Here is a 22,273-nt window from a genome sequence, read left to right as displayed (position 1 = left end):
TTTTAATTCAATATAATAAACTGTGTTCCGATTGGGTCTCCGTTGTCTTAATTGTAAAATGGAATACACATTTCTTCTGATTGATAGCTGCTGATATGTGTGTGGCTTGTGGCCGTGAGTGTGTGTGTGTGTTTGGGGGGGGGGGGGGGGGGGTGGACTGTTTGTGTGTGTGTGCGTGTGTAGTGTACTGTACTGTACTTTGTAGCATGTGTGAGTGACATTTGACTTGAGCACGATTGTGGTTCCGATCTGGCTCCAATGCTTGTAAGTTTCTCCTAAATATACTGTAAATTCATATTTTTACATCCTACTCCAGAGGAGTATAGGTACCGAGTTAGTCATGACCAGTAAGGAGTGGGCATGAGGGCTTCTTGTAAAATGAGTCACGATCCTACGTCACAATGACGGCAAATTCAAATCCGTTAGTCCCTGTACGCTTTTGCCTTTCGAGGCTATTACTCACAAATGACAAACCGCAAAGATATCAACTTTAAATCATGTCAAGACCACTTTATGCATAAAACAGTGGAAAACAATGCATTGTTATCAAAGGTTATCAAAGGGCCCTTTAAGAGAATATTAAACAGTTTGGACTCTGGGACAAATTATCAATAATAGTCTTGGGCAGCACGGCAGCCTCGTGGCTAATATTTCTTCTTCACAATCCTGGGTACGAATCTCAGCTCGGACCCTCTTGTGTGGAGTTTGCTTGTTCTCCCTGTTCCTATTCTGTAGCTTTTCAGCCTAATGTGACTTCTTTCTACAAAAAACATGCATGTTACATTAATTGTACATTTTATTATTTGTTTTATTTCAGTGCTATTAATAAAAGACTCAATTAATAAAATCAGTCAGTCTGACTGTCAAATCTGTCAGTTTGGATGAATGGATGTTTGTCTCCTCTATAGGTGCGGCCAAGCAATGTAGAAAAATGGATAGATAATTGATCTCAGGATTGTGGTTGATCCAGACCACCTTTAAGTGAGGAGAGCACCTTGACCTGGTCACCTGACAGTACTCGGCCCCTCCCAGCCTCACTCTAGTCTGCCATCTCTCTCTCTCGCTCTCTCGCTCTCTTGTTCCACGCGCGTCTGTGCACACGTTCGTCAGGAGGAGCAGTGGTAGCGTTCGACTCCTTTTCTCAACTGCATTCGTCTACCAATCAGTGAAACGAGAGGAGAAACGGTCGATTTAATTTGTTTACCGTTTACGTGGAGCAGCCGTGGGCAAAAGTGCGTTACATGTTTTGGCAGGATCATCATCCCTTTCATCATCATCAGTAGCTCCCGAAAGAAAAAAACGCAAAAAAAAAAAAAAAAAAAGGCAAGAGACGCGCTGACATCCTCACCGAGGTAACTAACCACTTTTCCACACCTTTCTGTCTTTGTGAAATATACACTGCGCTGAGGTGTCTTGCGCTTACGTGTGTATTACGACAGCCGTTGGTTTAAATTGTTGCTTAACAATACTCACAAGTGAGTGATTTCTCATCTAGGCAAGACAATTGTGAATCGCCTAGAAATGAGCCATTTCTTCAATTACAAAAACGATGCGCCATTTCTATTTCCTGACACTACAGCAATAAATGTCAAGGAGAGCACGTATTGATCTAAGTTACTCATTAAAACGTCATAGCCAATAAATATGGTTCACAGTGGACAAGGTGCATGCTTTAATACAAGAACAACTTAACACAAGCAGTTTAAATGTTTTAGCCCGAGTTGTGTCAAATGGTTCAAGAATGACAAATACACACAGAAATTGGGCACTTTGTGCTTCTCATTGTAATTACTACCATGTTGTACAGTACTTGATGTTCCAGGTGAAGTGACCTTGATGCACTCTTACTACTCCTTCTGCAGCATCCAGTGTCCGTCTGGTGTTAGATCCAAGTTGTGAAATTGCAACAGCCACTTGTTAACGTCATGAGAGCCAAATTGCCACAGGCTGTGCAATTCCCCTTTGATTATAAACATACGTTGTTAACTTATGGGAGCAGGTGCCTAGGGAATATAAGGAATTTGTCAAAGGAGAAAAGCCATTGTCTGACTGGAGCAGTTTCTCTGATGAAATTCCACTGAAATACTGTGGCCTTTATAAAAAGCACCAATATCCCATGTTAAATTTGGCATCATTTGACTGTCATTTCATGCTTAGTCAAAGGCCAATTGCCTCATGTTTTTTAAGCTCCTGAGGTGGGACGTATGTTATTAATGTTCTGGTAATAATTGAGCTGCAGACTGATCATTAGCAGAGTTAATACGACTTTCCATTGGACAAGACGGGCTTAAATTTAAAAAATGAATACAATGTAAAAGGAGCATATATTCTCTAATCGCTGTTCTGGGATATTGATTGATCTCCGTTTTGTTTTCATTTCAAAACATTTTTTCCCAAATGAATTAATTGACAGCACAGTGGACAAATGGTTACGTTCCTCACAGTTCTGAGGATCTGGGTTTGATTCCTCCAAAGTGGAGTTTGCATTTTCTCCCCATGTTTGTGGCGGCTTTCTCTGGTTACTCCGGCCTCCTTGCAGATACTGTGCACGTTCCATTAATAGCATGTGTGATCGATTAATTAAAGACTCAAAATTGTCCATTGGTGTGAATTTGAATGTGAGTGGTTGTTTGCCTCCATCTGCCCTGTGATTGACTTGTATGGTGTGCCTTGCCTCACGCCCAAAGTCAGCTGCGATCAGCTTCAGCTCACCTGCAACCTTAATGAGGACACACACTATTGATAATGAGCAGAAATATTGGAGATACATATTATCCATTAGTCATATATTATCCTCAAACTGTTGTCATCATAAACTACCATTTATCAACTGCAATTTCAAGTTACATTTTAATATTCTCTTTTTCTTAAAAAAATAGTTAACTAACTTTAACTATAAATTTACACTCAAGTGCAAAAATAAGTCAACTTGGATTTAAAGTAAAAGGTAAAAACGGCAAAATGCTTAACTTAAGGTTAACTAAGTTGACACAGGATGGCCTCTAACTTCACTGTGAAATATTCTTCTACTTCGTTTGGAACAAGAGTTTTGAAAAGGCACAAAAAGTCTAAGTAAAACAGTGGAACACATGCTTTTACACTCCCTCCGGTCTTGAGCGACATGCCGGCAGTTGCTGTAGCATCAAGCATGACCGCGGTTCAAAGTTTAAGCTTTTGTTTGCCTCTCAAGTTAACATTTTGGTTAACTTCTGAACTGTACCACTCAGGGGTGTTTCGATGTCATACCTGTCAACTTATACGTTTTCCCTATTTTATACGTTTTTTTATCATTTCAAATTGTGTACGCCATATAACAGTTTTTGGAGGGGGGAAAAAAATATTAAAAACTCGTTTTTTGTTAGACCGATCTCGTCTTGCCCATTTTGGCTCTAATCCAGAGCATCCGTTAGAGATTCCAACTGCAAACTTCGGCCGACTTTCACGAGAGAAAAAACCTTTAGTGGCATATAACCCAATATATAGTTAATTTGAACCAACAATTGGGTTAATTTATAAGAAATAACCCAGAATTTTGACTCAACACAAACAATCCAAAAATTGGGTTAATGATATAACCCAACTGTTTTTAGAGTGTAAGATTCAGCACAGCCCGGGGTTGACAGGTATGCAATATACAAAAATGCATGTGTAATAAATGAATATTATTATATTTTAATATATATATTATATTCAGGGGCTATTCATCCAGCGGTGTAAAACTGACCAATGACTTTAAATGTGGTCATTCGTGTGAATGTGCAGAATTTCAAGATGAAAGCCGGGTCACTCTCGTTATTTTTATACCCGAGTGATTCACTTGAATGAAGCATCTGTTTATTGGAAGCTAAAATGGGATGGATACTTTGTTTGTTTTCACTGTCCTGGAAGTGTGAGTGATGTTTGAGAGAAAGCAGGATTTCCCTACACGAAGCCACATAGCCATTTCCATTTCATTCCTAATTCAAGTTTACCAAGATAAAGCGTATCTTCAACACCTTTGAGCACCTGTCTGGGGTCTCAACTCTATTGGCACAGGACCAAAATGTGGCACTAGACACACTGCAGTCCTAATGGTACCCTTTCCTAAACAAAAATAGCCCTAGAAGCTCATACCAAGAAGCAAGAAAAGAAAATACATGATGTCCACCATTGCTTTGTTTACGGTTACACTGTCACACTGGTATGATGTCACGCTATTTATGTTGCTCGTACAGCTATCCCTGCTATCCCGCCTACACACCCCGATCAAGCCAGCCAGATCAAGCTTTACCATTTGAAATCATATTGCGGCGAACTGAGCTCATTTGTACCGCTTGGTGTAACCTGGCTCCAATGTTAACAAGCCTGTTTGTTAAAATGGCAGCAGGCTTGATGGATGTCTGGATTAAGATCTTGGGTCAGAGGATGTTACACTTCATAATGTGAGGAGAGCTTTATGTGGCAAGGATATCGAGAGAGCAGGAGGTGAGAAAAAAATTGTTTTCCCGTGAGTTATTTCCTGTTTATTTGATGGACTGGATCCAGTTGGCTCCGCTTCAGCAAAGAATGGGCTGAGTAAAGGAAACAAAACAAGAACAAATTTATTCCCCCTCAATGTTTTTCTAATCAAGAGCAATTGAAAATTACAAGGAAGTGGAATTAATATTTGATGAAGCTTTGTTTGTTCAATTAAGGAATGAGCACTATTAGCTGAGGCATACAGAGATATTTGTTTAAAATGCTAATTAATTCCTGAGCTTTTTTTCTTTGCATGTGAGTGTCTGGGGTGTGTTGGTTTATTCATCACGAAGTGAAAAAAAGATTTATCATGAAAGAACAACAAACAACATTTTGCTCAACAGTTTGAATGATTCAGTTTCAAGGCTTTGACTTAAGATTGAGTAGAACAAAAATAGCGAATATATAATATAATATAATATAATATAATATAATATAATATAATATAATATAATATAATATAATATAATATAATATAATATAATATAATATATAGTGGGCCCATTGAATTCGGTTTCGAGTCTGGGATTTGATCAATAAAGTATTGAGATAATTTTCAACATTTGTATGACTTGACAGCCACTTATGGCCCCAAGGGGCATTTTTTTCCCCCTTTTAGTCCGATCACTGTCTTTACTAATAAGTTGAATAATGCTAAAGCAGCACTGGGCAAAAATTCGACCTTAATAAAAATTTTCACAACTCTTTTGATGAAACATTGACTTGGTCTGTATCATTTTTACTAGCACTACGCAACTTTGAGGAGGATGGGAGCAACCATCCATCCATCCATCCATTATCTGTACCGCTTATCCTCACAAGGGTCGCGGGGCGTGCTGGAGCCTATCCCAGCTGTCTTTGGGCAGTAGGCGGGGGACACCCTGAACTGGTTGCCAGCCAATCGCAGGGCACACAGAGACAAACATCCGCACTCACAATCACACCTACGGGCAATTTAGAGTATCCAATCAACTTACCATGCATGTTTTTGGAATGTGGGAGGAAACCGGAGTGCCCGGAGAAAACCCACGCAGGCACGGGGAGAACATGCAAACTCCACACAGGGAGGCCGGAGCCGGGATCGAACCCGCGACCTCTGAACTGTGAGGCGGACGTGCTAACCAGTCGACCACCGTGCCGCCCTGATGGGAGCAACCCTGTCACTCAAAAAAATACAAATGTCCTGAATTGCTTTAAGGCATACTCTCTTCCTCCTTTCGCTATAAGGACGGAAGTCGATTCGAACGTCTATGCGCTATTACCTGTACTGGTGTCATGGCAGAAGCCCCAAAAACAACCAAAAAACCCCAAAAGTATTGTTTGAACAAAATTAGATTCGTTACCTCATCGCTATTCATCTTTCACACAGCCACTGGAAATAGAAATGTAATTCAGTCCAACTTGTAGGCCAGTGAGAGCTCAGGATTTCACGGCATGGGAAACGTGGATGACTTTTGTCAAAACACTACCGCGTTTGTCCACATAACGCCGCCATAATCAACAAAAACTGACATATGACACAGTGTTGCTTTAAATCTCTTGAAGTGGGAATTTTGCACACTGTATCACATCAGTTAACTTCTATTTTTGTATACTGTTTTATGAAGCAATAATGGTTATCAATGATTATGTGAGTCTTGACAATCAATGGGTGCAGATTGCAGTGGGGACAGATACATGATGACTGCACTACATTCCCCCCACTTCTGCCACATAAGAATGAATACATTTCAATATGCAACGGTAGATGTTTGTGAGCACATGGTGGCATGTTTTGAGCTCAAAAACATGGAAGGTAAAGGCACACAGTAAATTGCGTAGAGTACATTTTACTCTAAAAAGGCTATATCTGGTCCCAGTCTAAAAAGAGTCAAATAAACACTTGGAAGACAATAATATTCTGAGTAAGTTTTACACAGAAAAAAATTTGGAGAGTTATTAAGTTGAAAAAAACTACTAAGAATGAATTTCTGAGTGAAAAAAACTACTAAGGTTTTTTTCACTCAGAAATTCGGAGTCGATTTTCCAAGGAAAGAGTCATGGTCCTCAAATAAAATTCCAAGTGAGTGAGCAGTAATTCAGTAAAAGAGGTGAATGAACACAAGTTTGTTGCTACTTGGGAATAATTAACATCTAACATTAATAAAGTGAAATTTTAAAAAATGTGCTATTCGTATAATGCCACTCGGCGTGCTGGGAATTCCAGCGTCAACGTCCTCCTATGCTAGAGTGTTTTGATTTGAGCGCACAAGAATGTGTTTTGTTTGCATAAAAAAAATAGAATTTATTTTTGTTTTTTTTGCAAAAACTCAGAATTATATTTGTGTAAAACTTTATTTTTTCTTCAGTTTATTTTTACATGTGTTCAATGCTAACCGCTCAGTCATTCATTCCCCAGCTCCTGAACTCACTGATACCATAAATGTACATGAACAATAGATAGATACAACATGCCCCTTTTGAGCTGAGTGCCCATAGATATCTAATGCAACACTAAATGGAGTCTGGAGGGACGTGCAGAGTGGCTGCCGTCTTGAACCAGTAGTCCCACAATGGTCTTGTCCCTCCACTTCATTTACTGTATTTGTAGTGAAACTTTGAACATGAGCACACTTTAATAAACAATAACTAGATTAATCTTGAAGCGATTGTCATGCAGGTAATTTTGGCATTTTGGGCTCCGTCAATGTCGGATATATGCGACCTGGCCATTAAGACTGCTGCCGCATTGAAAAATATTGGATACGTGTCCGGTTTAGGACCAAATATGAAAGCGACCCAGGTCGGATTTGAAAAATTCGTTCAGACTGTCATAAAAAAAATCAGATACAGGTCGCATATGGGCAAAAAAAATTCAATCTGGACTCTGACTAAATCAACGACACATTTGAATAGTGGATGAGACTAAGCCAGAGGCTGCGATGATGCGCACCCAGTCAGATCAGGCACAGTACAATCCACTTGTGCTCTCGTTGGTCGATCTCGCGCTGGGAACCAGTCATCGCCTTTTATGAGCTCCTGCGTGTATGTACAAAGCCTCCGAGTCAACTCATATCTTTGAAACAATGCATCTTTCTTTAATTTATCTCCCGATATGGCTGTGTTGTTTCATTTTAAATTTGTTATGAATCCTTCTGAAAAATCTGCGATGCACCGTGGGCGCGAAAGTTGAAGCGCGAAGTAGCGAGGGATCACTGTATAGTGTGTGCGTGTGTGTGCGTATGGTCCCCATTCCCACAGTTCCAAAATCCCATCTGCGCCCCTGTTACAGTCTGATCATTTGCCATCACCACAACTGGGCCATCGAGAGAAACTCTATTAATATGAGCAAGTTGCTGTGAATAATGTGGGTCAAAGAAGACTGGTTGAGCATGTGCCACGAACATTAAAATAGAATAGTAAATAAAGAGTACAAGAACAAAGAGTAGGAACTAGTGGGAGTAGGATAGTGGGGTACTCAGTGGAAGAAGTGTTATAAGACTTCAACCTGGGGGAAACATGTAAACAAAAGAAGTTCAAAACAAGTTCTTATAACATCTGTGTAGTGTAAACTCCAGCCGCTGTGCAGTCATTGTTTGAAATCTGAGGCAACTGAAGGGTGATCTTTTTTTCTCCTCAAATACACCGCAATGAAACACGGTAGTAAAGTTACGTTTTTATATCCTGCTTACAATAACTGGTTCAAAATTAAGCAGTAAATTTCACTCTGCTGTTTGCTTGAAATAACATAGTTTTTATTGCAACTCATAAATTTGGAGTCTGTTGCAGCAGGACATTGCTGCAGGAGATTACACATCCTTTTGACAGAAATTACACTGACACAATGATGATGCCAGTGCGTGCTGGGAAATAGTCCTACATAGGGTAATCATAGTAATATTTTTTTGGGTTTGATTTTCATCCTGAGAACACATTTGCCTTAAAAAACAACAACAGTCCTCTGCATGTGAAAACTCTTTAAGCGGACTCAAATAAGATGTATGCACAATACGTCTGTGTACACGCATTGAGACAAGACAGACATCTTGCGTGCATAGTTTGCCTCACTGCCATGACTTGATTGTCTCACAATGATTGTTTGAATTGTTTGGCAGTAGAGCACCACATTATTGGCACGTAAACTGCAATATCTCCCCTTTCGGATGATGTAGTTGGGCGAAATATGGCCCTGGGAGTGCAGACAGGATTCTTGAATCCGAGGCATAACAGCAATTCATTTTGGTGACCCGCCTCTCAAGTACGAGGTACCCATAGTCCCCTGGCTGCTTGTTAAACACAAGTCATCCGCTGTCATGTGCTTGATGATTGACTTTGACCAGAGCTAATTATAGCTCAGTTTGTCTCAAAGCTGCAGGATTTATTTGATTAGGCTTTGAGCCTGCAGCTTGATGTATGATTTCAGCACTGAGCAGCAGCAGACTGACTTCTTGAATTAGCATGTTGACAAGCATGATGATATGTAAATATGTGTGTCAACCACACCCAGGTAAAATCAATGATGCTGCATTGTGTCATGCTGCAGAACGATTGTGGTGTGTTTTATAAGTTGTCATGTTCTCCATTCTCCATCCCGCCTCCCCAGACTCATCACTGATCGCATTTAACATCAGCCTTGTGGGGGGAAATTAGAGGCTTAGCAACAACTGCACACTTATTCCCTATGTATCTTGCAGGCTTCCAAATCCAGTGCAAGCCATTGTTATTTTAAGTAGCTTGCCAATTGAGTGTGGAGGCACACTTTAATTGTTCCTCGGAGTGGAAAGAAGCTTGCGATTTGGAGCTACCTCTCCTACTATTTATGCTCCATCAAGATGTGAAACTGTGCATCTGAGAGAAGCCGACTGCCAGGACCTCTCACTCCAATACTCGCTTCATACATAATAAATAAGTCACTGTAAGTTACAGTACAGCAGTATAACTAGGCTAATGCCCAGATTTGCATATTTGTGCTGAATTCCATAATTCATGAGAGTGCAGCAGGCAGGAATCTGTGGCGCTAAGACCTTTGTCCATATGCTGCACATCAGTTACAGACTCCTATCCACCATGTGCACCAACAGAGCCGCATCAAATGCAGTATTGGTGCTGTCACAGACTCTTGGGTGGTGCATCTTCATCAACAAAAGCCTCAGAGTCTGAACTCAGCCTTTAGGGCAGAGTCAGACTCTAGCTTTCAACAGCTCGATGATGTATGACTATTCAGAGAGTAGCGGAGCAGTCAGAACAGCACAGAACATCCTAAAAGTGTTTGAATGAAAAATAGCGATGTGCCAGGCCATAATTTTACACTCCAGCACTGTAGGTGTAGCCATATCAGCTGGTCACTGCCCCATTTGGCCCCAATGCAAAGGAGAATCTTTACTGTTGAAAGACTGAAATTCTGAGGATTTCTATCAGTTTAAATTAAAAATAATGAATCCAAACGATTAATCGATTATCAAAATAGTTGGTGATTCATTTTATAATCAATTAGTTGCAAATCGATGCTTGTATCTTGCTAAAAAACAACAACAACAAAAACATACCAGTACAGTTCGATCAAAACAACACCTCGTCATTGTGGTTTTGAACCTGGTGGGGGTAATCATGAAAAAGGAATTTGAGTGGCTTTAGTGAGACAACAGAAGGTAGGGTGTAGGGATGTATCATATATTTTACACATTCTCAGTATATATAATTTTGCGAGTAGCACATATGCATACGCGCAGACATTCTCGCTTGCCTGCACAACGCTCAAGCTGAAACATATCTGAGAGCAAAAGCTCAGCAACTTGTCAGCCAGGGTGAGGATGATGTTGTAGCAAAACAGAGGATTGCCACAGGGGGGGGTTGAAGGCGGGATGGTCTAAAAGCCATCAGTGAAATAATGAGAAAATAATGAAGAAGTTGTTGACAGAAAGGACAGCTATGTATAGGAATGACTGCATTAACAGCAAGCCATCTGAGCCAATAACTCTCACTAACTACTGGGCTTACACACTTTTCATCTACGTGTATTCTCTCCTCCTTGACACACCTAATGTGCGTAATCAGGGAATGAGTGCACAAACAGCAAGGAGTTGTGATTCACTGAATTTTTAGGCCGGCTGTAAATCAAGGAGCATGGAGTTTTCCTGAGACTGAATCTCATTGTAATCCAAGAGAAAAATATATCACACTTCACACACGTTTTGAAAATACCTTCCAGAGTGAATATGTCATCGGCCAGTCAGGACACTGCCGCGCACTTCTCCATCTAACTCACACTAACACTTTAAAGTAGAGCATGATTTTTAAATTATATAATTTAAATCCAACAAAAGTAATTAAATTAGAATCCTGTGCCAATGACTGAATGCATTTTTGGAAATCTTTTAATAAAAAAGGGAATGTTGGTGATGACATGCAGCATGAGAGAATTTGGTTAGTGACACCGTCAATTTTCAAGGTTTGATAAAGCCTCACCATCATCTGATTGTAGATTAAAATATTTATTCATTTGGTTTGTTCTCCACCTGTCTACGGTTGTCTTTGTTCTCCACCTGTCTACGGTTGTCTTTGTTCAAGCCATGTCATATTTGGCAGATTAGTGGTGGCTTTCTATTCCCGGGCGAGATCACGACCCCACCTTGAGGAGAGAGTTTTGTTTTGATTCAAATGCCCTGGAAGGCCAAGCTGTAAATACCAGTTCCCGACTATGTGGGCGTGTGTAGTTTCATGAAGCCGAGAAAAGCAGAGGATGTTGATGATAGTCGCACTGATTAAAGTTTGTCAAATGTGGTCTCCATTTGCCCAATGACCTTATGGGAGAATGATAAATAAAATAATTTTTGCTTTAACTCCGCACAGACATAGTTTTAAATAAACGTTTGAGATAAATCACTGGGATTTAAAGAGTGACTTTGCGTTCATGAGTATTTAGGATGTAATTGCGGATTGAAAGAAGCTCCTCACTAAATCAGTAGTTGGTTTAGCAGGAGATGGGAATACCAAGCATAATCAACTTGGCTTGAGCACAGACCAGGTAAAATTATGTTATTGTGTCCTTAGGGTCACAATGCTGAGTTATTTGGTGCAGAAAGAGGCTATCATTGATTAAGCTAATGATTTACAAATTGAGTTGGGCCTTTTACATGTAGACGTACTGCTAACAGCCAGTAAGCACCCAGAAAAGTTTCCGTCAGACACACTCATATGAGGGCAATGTATGGCGTGAGGTAGCTGAGCGGTGTTCATGTTGTCTCATGCTCAGGTTTATTGAGAAAGACTTTAAGAACTGCCTCCAGAAGTTGTGCTGGAAGCTGTCCGTTGCACTGAAGGAGACTCTTCGTCATGTTGGAGCTTTGGCGAGATGCAGCCCACCCAATCCCCACCTCAAAGCTGATTGCTGCTCATCCTAAACTTTAAATTGATTTTTCAAAGTTTTCAATTTACCACCATAGATAGGCCTTGTCTTACAGTAAGAACTAAAATAAAATGCTTGTCATGCAGTGTAAAATGTGTGGCGTTTCTATTAAAACCGATGAAGCTTATGATTGTGAGTTTTCCATCTTTTAACAATATAGTATTATTACACAATGATGATCTTTTTACATTTCAGAAGCAATTGAATGTTGCTAATATTTTGAGGGTACAAAGTTTTTTTTTTTAATTAGTGACAAAATTACTTTAGTTAGTGACAAAATTACACTTGCCAGTGTAAATTATTCAGAAAAATCCTACATTTGGGGTAAGAGAGGAACGAATAGTGCAATCATATTTGTAACAAGAGCTATAATTTACGATGCTGCAGGAAAGCATTAGTATCACTTTTTTTGGGGGGGGGCAAAAAAATCATTTAGCTTCTAAACTTTTATTTGTAGGTTTATTATTGACCCAGCAAGTTAGTTTACTAATTGCTTTGCTTTCCAACTATTTCAACATCTTACCACTGGATGAGACTATAAACAACTATCCCCCTACCGGTGTATTTGTTACAATTAATAATAAAAATAATAATAACTATTATTATGTGCTGGTATTGTAGTAACAAATGTTAACATAGTTATTTGCTTCTTAAATACCAAGCCAGATACAGAAAGGTAAGATTGAAAAGCTTTTTTCAGGGACATTATGCAGAATAATACAATAGGCACATATGTTACTCACATTTTTAAAAACTAACAAATAAAAAAAAAATATATATATATATATATATATATATATATATATATATATATATATATATATATATATATATATATATATATATAAAATCCCTGTAGCTATTTTGTTCTCGGCATGCAAGCCGCTCATGATATGATATCGTACTCCATCTTTTCCTCTGCATAAAGCCCATCACAGTGGTGAACATAGCAATTATGAAACATTAGTAACACACTGGAGCAGTGTGCAGCTTTCAGGGAGCTGTGGCACAAATGGGGCACTTTGATGCCTTTTTCAAGGGCACCACAAATCTGAATGCATGGGCAATAGCAACATACTGGGCATCGAGCTGGTCCTTGGGCTACATGCAGCCTTGTTAACCGTTTGATCACGGTTATCATCAATGCTTCATTATTTGCTGCTACATGTGCAAATTTGATAGCTGCAGATTAATACTGAGTTTTATTGTATACATAAAAGCAACAAAATAAAGCACTTTTAAAATAAAATACATCAAATTTATCATCATTCTATTGGTGTACTGTTTCGCACGTCTGTCATTGCCGTGCCAGCCTACAGTCATTTCTTTAATTTTCAGCTTGCAAAGTACATTTGCAATTTACAGTACAGTAATGTAATTTCAGCTTTCAAGTGAATTTTCCAAGCAGTTTCATCTTTGTGTGATCATCTTTATTGCTTAATAAGCCACAATAAGATTACAAGGTCTGAGGTGTGCTCTACTTCGCAAGTTTACTCTGGAGCAAAGAAGGGATTAGGTATGGCTTTTCATAACAAAGTGTATAACCTCTACTATTTCTGAGCTTCCAGTGAGAATCGCTCAGATTTTGTGATGTAAAACACATACTAAAACACTAATCAATAAACAAATAACAAAGTTAGCATGTCTGTCTCACAGAGGAAAGGTTGTGGGCTTGAATCTTGTGTGGGTTTCCCCAGATACCCCTACTTCGTCACAGGGAACAACAACAAAATAATGCATGTTGCTTCATCACACGCAACAACAACAAGAAAGGCAAGTTAGGAAGATTCATATTTTTCCATAAGTGTGAATGTGAGTGTGAATGGCTGTAAGTACCCCGCCACTGTCTGGCAACCAGCGCCAAGCAGGCTCGCCCTTATCAATGCCCTTACCTGGGATGGAGCCCTTCAATAGGGCACTATTTGGGTGCCCTATTGAAGCGGCCATGTTGTTCATAAGTATTCAATTAAAAGACAACAAAAAGGCCAACAAGGATCAAAAGGAAAACTAAACAAACACTAGGACAGGACAGGACAGGACAGGACAGGACTGGAGTTGACTTTGACAACAGACAAATGACAACCCACAACGAATCAACAAGGACTGAAAGAAAGCAGGAACTAAATACAGACGAGTTGACGATACAACGAGGAACACCTGGACAAGACACAGAGGGTAGGAGGGAGCTGGTTGGCTAACACAGGGGACTGGGATGACAAGCACAGGTGGACTCAACAACTTTAAGAGAGACAGACAAAGGTACACAAGGAAAAACATGAACCGAAAGTCAAAAACCAAACTCAAAGGACAGACTATGACAGCTTCATTTAGAAACTCGTTCTACGGGTTCTATAGACTAATGCAAAAGGGCCTATTGGAGGGCATTAAATTCCACACTCAGAATTGCACGGTTTTATCTTTGAGACAAGCTTACTGGCAGGATGAATCAGGTTGCCTCAGAGCCAGGGCTGGCCTGGCGGCGGGCTGCCTAGTGATAGGCCGGGCATCTCTGCGCGTGCACAAACCTTTGCCCGCTCTAGTAGCAACCACCACGGGGCTGGCTACTGAGCTGACTGGCCTCGCTTGGAGGGCGTAAGAAACGCTTGCCGGAATGTCCGCCAAGATCGTTTAGCTTCCCGCCTCCATCACCGTGGATGGGCGAATTTTGGTACTTTATTTATTACTTTTTAAATACTATTTTGTTCTGAACAAGTATTGTAGGTGAAAGCGTGCACTACGTCAACTAATTTTAATTGAAAGTGTTGTTGTTTGTTATATCAGTGCAATACTGTTAAAATATAGTTATTCATTCATAGAGGTGATGAGGTAATGGTTGACAAAAAGTATAGTGTGTGAACCTTTTGATTTGTCTCTATTCTATTTGCTAAAATTGATGAAAAGTATAAATATGCGTGCTGATCTGTTTGTCAATGTTGAAAAATTAGTTGAGCATCACGTTTAGGGTTGGGGGGGGCTGTATTCGATGGCTTGCCTATGAGTAGGCAAAGATGGCCCTGGTTCCAGGTGTACCCACCTCTCACCCATGACACTAATGAGGACAAGAAAGCATAGAAAATGAATGAATTGATACATTTTATTTAATAACGTATACAAATGTTGTGCGTTTTAAGTATATGAGATAATGTCTCACAACTTTTCTTTTTACTTTCCGGTAGTTAAACTGGCATCTGATTCAATGCAAGACACCCTGCAAAGGGTGAGTCATTGCAAAGCCATTGGCCAGTAAATGACACAATTATCCCGTGAGTTGGGGTTAAATAAAGAGAAGTGACTTGTTAAAAGTCTGATTACTCCCTAATAAAGTCATCTAAACAATGACACGTACTCATTTCCACAAATAATTTATGCATCTTTTCAGAATGTGGACAACAATTACTACCATGAATTTGCCACTGAAGTATGTCGCATGTAAAAAAAAATAAAAAAAGGAAATTCATTCACCTGTTTCAATTCATTATGAAATAACGCTGTTACCTTGGAAAAAAAATCTTCATTGTCCAGGCAAGCACCTGATGGAAAACGCTGTCCCGTTTGCTTTCTGAGCTTCAGTTTTTGGCAAACGTAAAATGTATCTTCTCATTTGTGTTGCAGAAGAGACAGCCATTTTCAATATACAAGCAAGGACTGCAAAGGTTAATCATCAATTTGCAGCTCATCTTTGTCTAATACCGATGGAGCCTGATGATTGTTGGGGGAGTGGATAGAGATAAAATCAGCCAAAGCCAAAAACAAGCCCTTCTAAGTGAATGTTGGTTAACTGAAGCAGGCGAGGGGATTACCTTATAGACTTCTTTCCTGTTGTTCCATTATTCCTCTATGTTCTATACAGGTCTTCTATATTCACTAATTTTGTTTTGTGGTCTGTACTCAAGACACTTCTTGTAATCTTTAGTATGTAACTCATGTTTGTTGTTGCATGTTTTGCAATAAAATACAATATATCCATCTATCCATTATCAGAACGCTTTATCCTCACGAGGGTCGCGGGCGCGCTGGAGCCTATCCCAGATGTCATTAGGTGGGTTCCACCCTGAACTAGTTGCCATGGCACACAGAGACGAACAACCATTCACACCCACAATCACACCTATGCACAATTTAGGAATGTGGGAGGAAAACAGATTGCCCAGAGAAAACGCACGCAGGCATGGACAGAATGTGCAAACTCCACACACGAAAGCTAGCTATATGATTGTTATAATTATAATTATCATTGCCCTGCGTTTGGCTGGCAACCAGTTCAGGGTGTATCCCGCCCACTGCCCAATGACAGCTGGGGCTCCAGCACACCTGGTATAGATAACGGATGGATGGATGGATGGATGGATGGATGGATGGATGGATATTTATCATTATTTGAGCAGCCTGTCAAAAAAGAAGGATTGTACTCTTTATATAGACCCTTTCTTTTTCCCCCTGGAATCATGACGATGGTAGATTTTTTTATATAAATACAATCAAGGACAAAGCCCTCCTCCCCCAGTCTGAAAATAAAAATGTAATTAAATTCCTAATTTTCTCACATAATATGCATAAGTTCGAGTTCATGTGATTGTAATCATTCCATGATAAGGTTTAGTCAGATAACAGCATTGTTAAATTAAAGCTGAGCTAACACCACTTCTTACATTGATTGTGTTTTACAGTGGTACTAACCAGAGGTAGGCGCGTCATTCAATTTTGCCGGTCCATCATTTGTAATTATTTCAAGTCATACCGAAACTGTAACCGACAGTCTGTCACTGCCTCATTGTTATTTTAACCGTGCTTCCATTATCGATAAATTACAATTTGTCACCACTGCTTTAGTACCGTCCGTCTTCTGTCATCGTCAGTCCGTCACTCCGTCATCCGACTGTCACTCATTATCGTTACGCCCAGCTCAAGCTACACAAAAAATTGTTGTTTACGAAGGTCACTCTGTCAGATTAGCAGATAAATTTGTTCTTGGACCGAGCGAGTGGCCACAGTCCTATGTGTGCAACGAATGAGCAATGGCCACTGAGCAGCCTAGCGCTGGACTCATTTGTTCATTTTAATAAAACAAATATGAAAAACGCCAGCACATCGATCGGTAGGTTTCCACTTTTGTTCATTGTGCATATAATATTTGAATTCATCAAGTGGTGTAGTCGCAATCGGCTCATTGAGTTATGATCCAAAGACCGTATTATTTAAATGTATGACTTTACTATTCTATTTATTTCATTACTATTTGGGTGCGCGGCAGCTTGGCCGAGGTCCTCTCAGCTGTGTGAAAAATGTGGCTGAACTTCGATGAATTTAGCAAAAAATAAATAAAAAGACAGTATTTTGCTTAGTGCAACAAAGATCAAAGGTGGTTGCACTTCAAATATGGTAAAGCAGCGCCGCATGTCCTGTCTTTGACATTCCTGTACAGCCTAAATGGCAGCATGGCACTGCACTGATCGCGCCGTTGTCAGAAGTGGGCAAGTAAGCCTACGTCTGATGCCAACAGACGTAGTGTTCAGTAGCATGCTTTAAGCTGTATTATTGTATTTTCTTGAGCTTCTCAAAAATAAAGCTTTCGTGAAAAATTCAAGTTCATAGGTTTGATATTAATAGCCCTTTGAGAAACTCATAATAAAGCTTACAAGCAGTAAAAAAGTTCATGAAATAAAAAAGGAAACTGGGAAAAAAAGCTGAAAAATACAACCAAGTCAAAAGGATATATGCTTTAAATCAAACCTTCCTGCAGTGTGCTCTGATTAAACGAGGGTAGTTCACTCACCCCTATGTTCACAAGAGATTGTTGAACGTCGTGGTCTACTCCATTGTGTCATTTTGCACCTGTGCACTGAGCAGTCAAGTAAAAATAATAACAATAATAATTCATTATTTTTTACATTTGAACAGCTTCACTACCTTCAAACAAAGATGTTGAAAACTGGTACAAATTGTAACTGACTGTGAATGGTGAACAACGGCCGTCAGCTTTTTAGAAATGTTGAGATCGTATTTTGCAGCCAATGAATTGAACTCCTGGTTCAACATACTGAAGTCGTCCGACTGTAAATATATAGTAAGTTACAGTAGTAAATAGTGAGTGCCACCTTGTGGAAGCAATGGGGTAACAATCATAACCTATTTTTTTGATGGCAAGGTATCATAAATAATGGATACCAGGAGACTCGATGAATCGGTATTGTGTTGCATTGACATTCTGCCAGTTTCTGGATTACTTCTCGATTAACTGTTTTTGAATCTTTTGAATGGCTGTGTTGTAATGGCATGTTCTAATCCAATCAGCAGCTGGTGCATGAGCTGTTTCCTTCTGAACTGCCTGATGCACTGGCGCACCGTGACCCCAGTTGTAGGGCCTCGAGCACGCACCAGCACGCTGATCTTGGTGCACATTAAATAGTCAAACGGCAGTCTGAGTTTCCAAATGGTTGGTTTAAAGCGGAGCGGCTCGGAGAATATTTCCAAACACACCCTAAAGCTTGTCGTCCCCCAAAACCCCGTCGTGAGTGCATTCGGAAATATGCTCCAAGTGCACTGCTTTACTCAGAGTGTTTGGAAACGCATCAACTTGTTCAAATTCAAAGTGACCCAAAAAACAGAGCCCAATGCAGGCAATATAAGACTGATAGTAAACAGCTTGATTCAGAAATTGTGAGCGAAGCACACTCTTCCTCTGACAGCAAACGAGGATGAAGATGATGAAATATTGGCTTATAACTATGATAAAGTTTGTCTGAAAACAGTTTACCTTACCTACTAGAAACCCACGTTGCATTGTAGCCAGAGGTACAATACTGGTTGATGAATGTGACTTTTAAATTCTTGTTGTTGTTGTGCAAAGCAAAAGTTAGTTCGCCTTACTACATCTGGCATTATTTCTTCTTCATCATCTTAGAGGAAGAGAGAAAAAGAAGACGGCTAAGAAGAAGAAGCAATGCTTTTCACAATAACTAAAGTTTTAAAAGGCACATTAATCTACCAGGATTGTACCTTTGGCAACAATGCAGCGCAGGAACCTAGTTAAAATAAACTGGTTTAGAGAGAAAGTGCAAAACTTAAACCTAGTCATTAACCAACATCCCGTCGTCCTTGTCCGCTGCTGGTAGTGCAGAGTATGCTCCGCTCATATTGATTTATTAATGCAGCCTGCAGCTCTGTATTTATTTTTCATTTGCATTTTAAAAGTTACATTTATGTCATGTATGTGTATATTAAGTATTTAGAAGGGTGGGAACCATGTGGTGGCGTAAAAGAGGCATAAATACACCCCAAAATAAAAAACAACTTGAAAAAAAATTCCACCTCTAATTTGGAAATTCAGGAATATAATATTTATATTTAAACACACATTTCACTTGCTGATATACTGTACATGCAGTTCTACCTACCTACCTCCCTATATACCTATCCATAAATTCCACTGTAAATGAACTAATTTTAAAGGATTTTGCCCCAAAATGTGCAAGGCCATTCTGTAAACCTTGCTACCAGACATTGCAGGCCAACAAGTAATATTCTATGGGTGATCTACTGTATTTTATTTCCCTATTAGACCCCTGATGCTTGGTTCACAAACTTCTCTAATTAAGAATTCTTCTTCAGCAAATTCACCCGTGAAATGGCTCTTGCTGCAAGAACGTGGGGTGATAAAAGGAGTTATTGGACCTGCGACCTCCTTCGCCTCTTATCTCCCATAAACACTTTGGTTGGTTTTACAGGGCAACGGAGGCAGAGGAGGAGTGACTGATGACATATTCATGGACAGTGCAACAAAATGTCTGAGTAAAGTTATCACATTTTAACTTGTGTTGATTAATTCCTGGCATTGGCTTCATACATCATTCTGACACATAAATAATCAATTGCACTGCATGTGCTTCTTTCTTTTGGGGGAAAAATAACACTACACCCTCATTAGCCTTATATAGGCTGCAATAATAGCTTGTAGGTTGAGCATCAGGTCTGCACAGATGATTCTCTGTTATAAAAGTCACCCTGGTGAAATGGCACCATATTTTATTCCCTCTGTCTCTTCAACCTGATTCTGTCACGTTCTGAGGATGGCAGATGTTCAGATATTGTCATTACTTTCCAGACAGTTACCCCATCCCCCCATCAGATATTACAATTCTATGGTGGGATTATGTTCAAACCTGCCTGAGGTATGCTTGCCAGAAGGAACAAGATAACGCATAACATGACAGAGCGAGTGCTGATGCAGGTGGTAAGCTTTCCTCTAGTACAGAACTCCAAGGCTTGGTAAAAGTCCTCCCCTGGTGGGAAGGGAAAGAGATGGGCGAGCGTTTATTTTTCTCACTCCAAACATTTCTGCCTGAAGATCAGAGGCAAACTCCTGTTCCCTGAGTTACCAAGCATCCAATCACAGTGCTCTAATGCCATCTCCTACATACAATATTTGCTCACACAGTTCCCAAGGAGCAGATTTGCATATTATTTTAGGATTGCGGAGCCACAATAACTACATTTACAGTATGTAAGGGGTCCCTGAATCCCCAAAAGATATAGTATACAGTATTAGGTTATCCTTTACGTAGAATTTCCTTTGAGGTGTTTCCTAGTGAGGTGCGCAGTATTCATTTTGAACACCCACCTACCGTATGCAAGTTACCGCATACTGTATGCTACCTTGACTGTTAAAGCGGGAAATTTTCCATCACCAGCATTCTTCATGTAGAAGTGTTGACAGTTGTTATAATGAAGCTAATGTTATTGTTGTCACTATATGTAAATTAAGATGAAAACATCGTGAATAATTGCTTGCTGCGACATTGGCACTGGTGTAAAGGGGAGTGTTGTAATTTATTGATAGGTGCTCAGATAGTGAACACGAAACTTCTCAGGCATCCCTCACCAGAGAGGGTAAGGCAAGAAAGGCAAGAGATTGTTATCCTAGACAAACACTTTCGTGAGATCTTATTTGCCAGGCCAGTAGCAAATTGCAAGCTACTCTAAGTCAAGCATGGAGATAACTGATTTCACTGCCCTGTAAGGTGTTTACATTTTCCCTTCTATAATCACCCAGGCATCATTTATGCTGCTGTTGATTTAGAATACAATTTATTAAAAGGATTAGCTAGAAAGCATATCGTTATCATGCAGAGCTTCCCACGACTTTTACGCATTACACTTCATTTTTGGTGAATAGCGTGCAGCAACTTGAATTAATTATGCAGATGAGGTAAAACTTCCTTCTTGGTAATACAGTATTTCCAATTCAGGAAGGCCTTAAATATATATATCTGTTGTTGCAGATCTCTAGTCTCCTGCTGCTCACTACTACCTTCCATGCTTTGTTTCTGTCTCACTGTGAATGCAGCGTGGATGCATTGCATCTTCCATCAAGTATATTTACCAAACGCATGCGAGCCATAGCCTGCTGTTGCCCCTGCTGCAGAATGACTTCTAACTGACTGTGTGATACTTTTACTCTGATGCGTGCAAAAACAGAAAATGAGCTCTAACTTGAACACACTATTATGTAAATGCTTGCAGTGCAGTGTTGGATCACATCAGTGCTTGGCAGCTCACAGCACATATTTGTGATGGCAGGAAAACACTGGCGAATCGCTGATACGAGCCTTCCAATGGGATGTTTTTGTGCCAAAGTGAGCAAGGCTTTCCAAGTTGATGTTGAAATTTACACACCAGCTGGAGTTTTGGGAAAATAAACAAGATGCACTTAAGTTCAAACGTATTTGGACAGTGGCAGAGTTTTTAGGATTTTGCTTTTTGTACTCCACCACAATGGTAATAAAGCAGTAACAATGCGATTGAAATGTGGATTTTCATTTAAAGATGTTCTCACAAAAATATGTGTTTGCCATTATATATGTCAGTTTTCTGTTTGGACATAATTGTGTAAAAAGGTTCAGGCTTCAGACAATTATGTTCCAACTGAAGGCTTCAACTTTATTATATTTTATTCCTCTCACTTTTTTGACGTGCTCCTCCTTCCTTATTTTTTCAACCAGTTCTCATCAATCCAATTTCAACATGTTCCAAAAATTCATGCCAAGTGTGCTTGCATTTTACAATTCCAAAAGTTCATGGTTTTCCCCAAATTCCATGTTTTCCACCAAAAAAACTCCCCTTCCTTCCCCGTGAAACATTCAACATCACGTATTCATTATAATTTAATCAATTTCATAAGTATCCCACAAAAGAGCCTCATCCATTCTTAATGACACTTTCAACAAAACAGATTCACGTTGTTCCACATTCTAAATATTCAACTCAATACACCTTGGGAATGATTTTCAACATGCCAGAAATTCCCACAAGCAAAAGGTGGAAAAAAAAAAAAAATATATATATATATATATATATATATATATATATATACACAAATGTTTTTCATATTTTCAA

At 39.6% G+C, this 22,273-nt stretch overlaps 1 protein-coding gene across 1 annotated transcript in view; it reads left to right on the top strand.

The window, feature by feature from the left end:
• The first annotated feature begins 1,090 nt into the window (after positions 1 to 1,090).
• The window catches only part of hs3st1l1 (heparan sulfate (glucosamine) 3-O-sulfotransferase 1-like1), a 35,878-nt gene continuing 14,695 nt past the window's right edge, over positions 1,091 to 22,273 (top strand). The window contains exon 1 of the mRNA XM_086045153.1: positions 1,091 to 1,352. The gene's annotated coding sequence lies outside the window, so the exon portion shown is untranslated. The remainder of the gene's footprint in view (positions 1,353 to 22,273) is intronic.

Source organism: Filicampus tigris, chromosome 11 (assembly GCF_054856515.1).
Source record: "Filicampus tigris isolate MCC_2025a chromosome 11, RoL_Ftig_1.0, whole genome shotgun sequence".
NCBI classification, from domain to species: Eukaryota; Metazoa; Chordata; class Actinopteri; order Syngnathiformes; family Syngnathidae; genus Filicampus; species Filicampus tigris.
Note: the sequence above shows the minus strand (reverse complement) of the source record. Positions and strands in the feature narration are given on the sequence as shown.